Below are 5,997 nucleotides of genomic sequence, written 5' to 3'. Positions count from 1 at the left end.
TGGGAAGGTCTCGGTGGCAGTAAAAGTAGTTTATGAAGCACAACCGACGCCGAGGTTCGATAAGGATAAAACAGACGTTAACCACGCACATTATTAGGTGTTTGGAAAATACGGTACGCCTTATTAGCCGGCAGTCGATAAGAAATGTGTGTGTGGGGCACGGTGAAAGCAGCAAGTTCAAGGGAAGCATAACCGAAGTAAATAGTTTGTTGAACAGGCGCCACCGAGGACTGCGGCGCGGCCAACAATCGCGTTCCCATCCTTTCGAGATCGGTATCAGCGAGCGTGACCCCAGCGTGGTTCCGCTGAATGACAACAATTTGCTCCAAATATCCACCGGGACGCGCGGGTGGGCAGAGGACCGGTGGCTACCGGAGCTGAGCTTTCTTTTCCACCCGGGGCTGCAAGGTCAATGCGATGGGAAATCATGTAAATGGCGTGGTGGCGTCAAATTTATTTATTAATGCTCCATCACTGGAATTGGTTCAACCAACAACCAACATTCCCCTGTTACCGGGAGGGTTGGAGGGCGATTTGGGGTGCAATTTCTGACCTCAAAGCCAGCGTCACTAACTCTCTGTGGCATCTTTTGTAAGAAAAGTAGTCAAACACGCTTTTCGGTGATGTCATTAAAAAGTACTTACTCGCCTGATGGTGGGGGCCTAAGATACCGAGATCCGTCACGGACCTTCGAAACCGGACCGGGATACCATCAATCAATGGTAATTGACTCCCTCTTGGCGCATTGGCCCGCATACCGCTTAGGCCTGGCTTCCTAATGAACTCGTCCCATCGGCTAGCGCAGGGCGGCGACATGCGCGTTCACGGGAGGTTCAATGTGCTTCTAATGAATTTATGAATATTATTCGGGACTGTCGGGTCCGGATCGAGACGGATCGGTTTTCGGGGCGGCAAAATTAATTATGGGATCGTCTGACGTAAACGACACTGACGAGAATGTTGTATTGTTTTTATTCCCCTACTCGAAAGGTTGTTAACCTTCCCCCGAAGGTAACGCATCGCCGGGCATCTTTTAATCTAGATTTTAGAACGTAAAAAAATGGAATTTTTAACCAAATGATCGTCCACCGCGGGCGGATGATCGGTGAAATGTGGATGAGTGATGACTCGGTCTACTGCTGTTCTAAATGAGAAGAAGTGCCTTTCTCTTCCACGACACGCTAACGTTCCCGGACCGGGGGAATTACGGTTCTTCGGACCCACGGACCCTTTTCCAAGAAGATCATCGATCACACCCAATGGAGGCCATCGAATGTGAGAAGTCCATCAACTCCCCAAATCGTGCCCGTTTTACCATAATCAATGATAATGAGTGGTAATTGTTCGGCAGGCTCAATCGGGCTGTGAAGAAGTCACGAACTGACGGCAGGAGGCGGCCCTATAGGGAACCCACTGTGGCCTCTCTCTCTCTCTATTGAACTGCATTTTCCCCTCATGCACGTGACGGCTGGCCGTGGCGTAACAGGGCGTAAAATATCGCAGTCAAAGCCAGAGAAAGGCATCGCTCCTGTGGAGCCGAACCATACGGACCGGTGTATTGGGGGTAGATGTGGCACACTCCGGCGGACGCTATCACTGCGCCGGCCCACTCGCCCATGGTGGAAATAGGTCGACCTTCTTTCGCAGGGCTCCGTCGAGTCACGAGCCGGCCGGAGTTTTCGAAGATAAGGTGTAGAGAAAACAGCAGGTGAACTGCTCCTGCGGCAACCGATACCGGTTGCTTCCGAGAGAAGGCGAAGCTGCAGCGAAGGCAGCCAGTTTCTTCACACCGCGTGAATGTTTATTCATCGCGCTGAGTCGACTAGTTTCCCACCCAACCGCTCAACTGGCCGGCTGCTACCTGACGAGAAGTGGTGACGACGACGGCTATCGTCACGCTAACAATGACGCATTGGCTGCGAGATCGCGGCCAGACCTCAACCCGGCGGCCCTTTTTCGGCATTATGCGATAGCGGCGGGATAGTTAAGAAGCTCCCGCAGAATAGATCCATCACCGACGGGGCCAGGGGCCGGCCCAGACCCCGCGGTCACGTCGCTATCAGCAAACAATGCCACTTTTCTCAGGTTTATTTGTACACGCGCGTATCGCGTTTCAACATGGAATTAACATGAAAACTTTTTTCATTAGAACTACCCCAGCCGGCGGTTGGCAAACTACTCACCGCACAAAACGCACCGGGAATGAGATAATCGGAGTCGCTGCCGCCGCCGACCGGCCGCCATTAGTCGGCGGAGTCGTAAAACAGGCACGAGCCACGCGAATATCGCGCAAAGCTTAGGTCTTTAAATTATTATGTGCTAAATGTTTGGCGAAACTCGCGCTTTGGGGATAAATATCTTAAGAGAGAGGGCGTTGACCATTCTCATCGTCTGGAAATAACTTTAATTTGGTAGACTCTAAATAGTTACATGCTGGAAAAATTAGCAGGAACTTACAGGATTCCTCTGGCACACTGTAAACATAACTAAAAATGAAGGTTACATATTACATGAATATCTACTGTGTCAAGTTTAGAGCTGGATTTTGAAGGATTTCAGAGATTCGGTTTAAAAGTTTCTCGGGTTTCGTTTTGCCTGATTGCCTGAAGCAGAAAGGAGCACGAAAAATCTTTTATCCTTTTCAGAAACACGAACCGATGATGCAAATGTTACTAAATGATCCCTTTTCTTAAAATTTTGTTGTTCTAATTACTTGGTTAGCTGATGATAATTAAGAAGTGGTAAGACGGTCTAAGCATTTTTTCTCATTCATATGTATTTTTCAGATTGTTCATAGTATCATATTATAAATGCATTGAGTTCATAGGTTAAAAAAAGTATTCAACTTATTGTTGAATGCGATTAACACGTTACGGCCAATGCCAAAGTTATTTGACGATGTGAGAGAAATTTTTACTGAGTGTGTAAAGTTGCATGGATTAACCAGCAACCATTGAGCAACGACAATGTGTGAAGTTTTCTGTGTTTCAATTCAGGTTTATGTTGTCCCACCAAATTTATAAAAAAAGTGTTTAGCCTTAAATGTTATGTACCTATTTATGGGCTGTTGGCAGCACTGCTATGATATTCTCTGCATCTCTGCGCCTTCAAATGTATGCGGTCCAAATAGAGCATATTTAGTACAATACATTAACAAGCGCCATTATTGAGCAGCCTTATGTCTTTTGGCCGTTGGTGGTGCCCACTTTAACGACTGCTTTTACTTTCTCGCTCATAAATCACATAACCAACACCAGCACCGAAGGCCAATGATCTCTCGAAACGAAATGATTGAAGTAAAAAGAAGTAATGTGAGGAATGTAAAAAGAAACACACATTTGCCTTAGACAAAAATCTGTACGTCGGCCGCTGAAAAGGCCGGCTGCTTGGGACTCTATCGCGCTCGTGCCGGTGCCGGGTTGGGTTAGCAAGGATCAATTAGGACGCCACGCCAAATCTAGTTTGTTGACGAAGTTGAGAGTGCACACATTCAAGTCCAACCGAACCGAATCTTGCGTCTTTCTATTTGCAAACTCTCTATTATCAAGCGCACCAAGGAAGCGCACCCTCTGGAGCGATATGATAACACAAGAAACGACCCACAATGAGCGCCCCCACACACACATCAATCAAACCGCGGGTAGCATGTGTTTGTTCGCCACCCCCCGGAGTGCTCCCCTCGTGAAAAAGGGCAACATCCGGCATTCGGCATCGGAGGCAAACACATGCTGCAGATGATTTACTGTCCATCGAACCCCTGGTTGGCCGGGTATCAATCTTTATTGGACACTCTCGCCGGGGGTGGCACTGGTTCCGTTGAAATCAAACATTAGCGCTCAAATGAAGCAAAGCTTCGGGCCCGCCGGCGTTACTTCGATGTTACTCAACTTGGATCTAAAAGCAAGAAAAGGTAACATAACTAAGTTACGCAAGCCGCACGAGCCAGCCAGTTCGATGCGCCCACAAATCGCGCGCGGCGCATGATGTTTGAACTTTCTAATGCAATGATAATCCCGGGCTCGGGGCCCAAAAGTGGCCCGAGATGTGTGATAATGACGCAAAAAACAAATAATCAAAAGAGCAAATTGCAGTCAAACCACAACCTTTGCGTCGAAGCGCTCTAATTGGACGGGTGAAAACATCGCCGCGCAGCATCATGTGCAGCGCGCCTAAGCGGATGGATGAAGCGCAGCATAAATCATTGCGCCGGCCGTTAACCTTTCGGTGTCCACGCCCGCTCTCTCCCTGTCTCTGTCGGTGTTGCACTTTGCACCAACCGGCGTCGGCTGCTTTCAGCCACCCAATGTCGTGAGGTGAATTTTCGCATCGAAAACCGGCTATCGATTTCCGATAGAAAGTGAATCGGATATGCTGATCGGTGCTTCCCGGCCCGCCGCATAGGGCGCACCTGCTGCTGGGTGGAAACAGTGTCAACGGCGAGCTTTCTCAGGCCCCCGGGGGACCCGGGTTAATCGCACAGAGTGACATGCGGTGAATTTAATCACTTCGTCGCACGCGCGTAATTAAAGTATCTAACCACACGCGCCGACGGGATGGGTGGTTTGGCTCGGTCACATGACATTTAGCTTTCCCCCGTGGTCAGATTATCTTCGGGGCCTCGATGTGGGTCAATGTCGATCCCAATCTGCTCGGCTTTATGCAATGCACCTTCGGCGTACGTGCGTTTTATGTGCGCGCTGCGCAAACATAGGCTTTTCGGGGGCAATGGTTTAAGCGAGGTACGAAGCGACACTAAATTGACGTCAAACATGAAGATTTTACGCCCTTTTTAAAATGTAAGTATGGTCATAGGAACATCCTCACTGCACCCATGCAGGTCGTGCGTGTTGCGGAATGTGTCAAGGTTGGTTACGCTTTAACTTTAATTTTCTCTGAAAGGAATAAAATATTTCACACAATGCGAAACAACATTCTGAAACCATTTTGCTTTGTGTTGTGTTGGCACGAAAGGCACCCTTAGAAGAACAGAAAAATAAATGTCAAGGCATAATGTCCTTATACTGAGTTGTTCAATAAGTTTTGAGTGGTTAAATAAACGAGGGCGTTGCTTCAGGCCTTAATTAATTTTGTTATGTTGGTACACTCTTCACATGAACGAATAAGAAGTTTCATTCCAATTTGTCACTTCATTATTTGTTTACAAACCAATTAGTATCGACGTATCATAGTACTTTTACAATGAAAAAAGTCAAGTATCATGGAGTGAATGAATTTTTAGTTTTAGAAGGTTTTTAAAGCGAAGGATATTTATGAACGAATGCTGAAAGTATAAATGCTGAGTGCTGAATAATAAAGTGTATTTCGAACCATAAAACTGTACTATTGTTATCGAACCGAAAAACTTATTGAACAGCCTGGTACAAAATATTATTCTACATGTACTACAACATGTAACATGATGTACACCATTGCGGTTCATGTACTGGCCAAACACTTGGAGCCGCAGCTCCTTGGCAGTCAACTTCGAAGAACTTCAGTCAACGCAACATACAGCCATTGACGTACCGTTTGCAAAGGAGAAATGCAGTCATTAAATTCACACACATGACATGTGTAACGCGTTTTTTACAAACCTAACCAACCCGACCGGTGCCACGGGTGCCACGGGTGGGAAAGAAATGGAAAGTGTTTCGATTTGGTTCATTTACGGGTTCGGGTTCAGTATTTGATCGCCCTCTGGCTCTTTCTCTCTCTGTCTGTTTCATTGTACGATGCGAAGGCCTTTACACGAGGCACGAGAAAATCCTGACCACTTTCGCATAGTTAATGCTCGTCCACCTCGCGTCCGACACGCGAACCGCGGTTGTTGCGGGATCGCCCCATTAGCCGCTGGCCAGCAGGATTCGTGGAAGCCCGAGATGATGATTGATGAGTCCAATTAAATATGTTCACTCATTTACGGGCGCTTTGCGTACCATTTTCACCGCCGTTAGTTTCACACAGTGCCGTCCGGCTTTTTCTCTTCCCTCTTTCCAG

Source organism: Anopheles cruzii, chromosome 2 (assembly GCF_943734635.1).
Source record: "Anopheles cruzii chromosome 2, idAnoCruzAS_RS32_06, whole genome shotgun sequence".
In the NCBI taxonomy this organism is placed as follows: domain Eukaryota; kingdom Metazoa; phylum Arthropoda; class Insecta; order Diptera; family Culicidae; genus Anopheles; species Anopheles cruzii.
The sequence above is the reverse complement of the archived record's forward strand: the minus strand, read 5'-3'. Positions refer to the sequence as shown.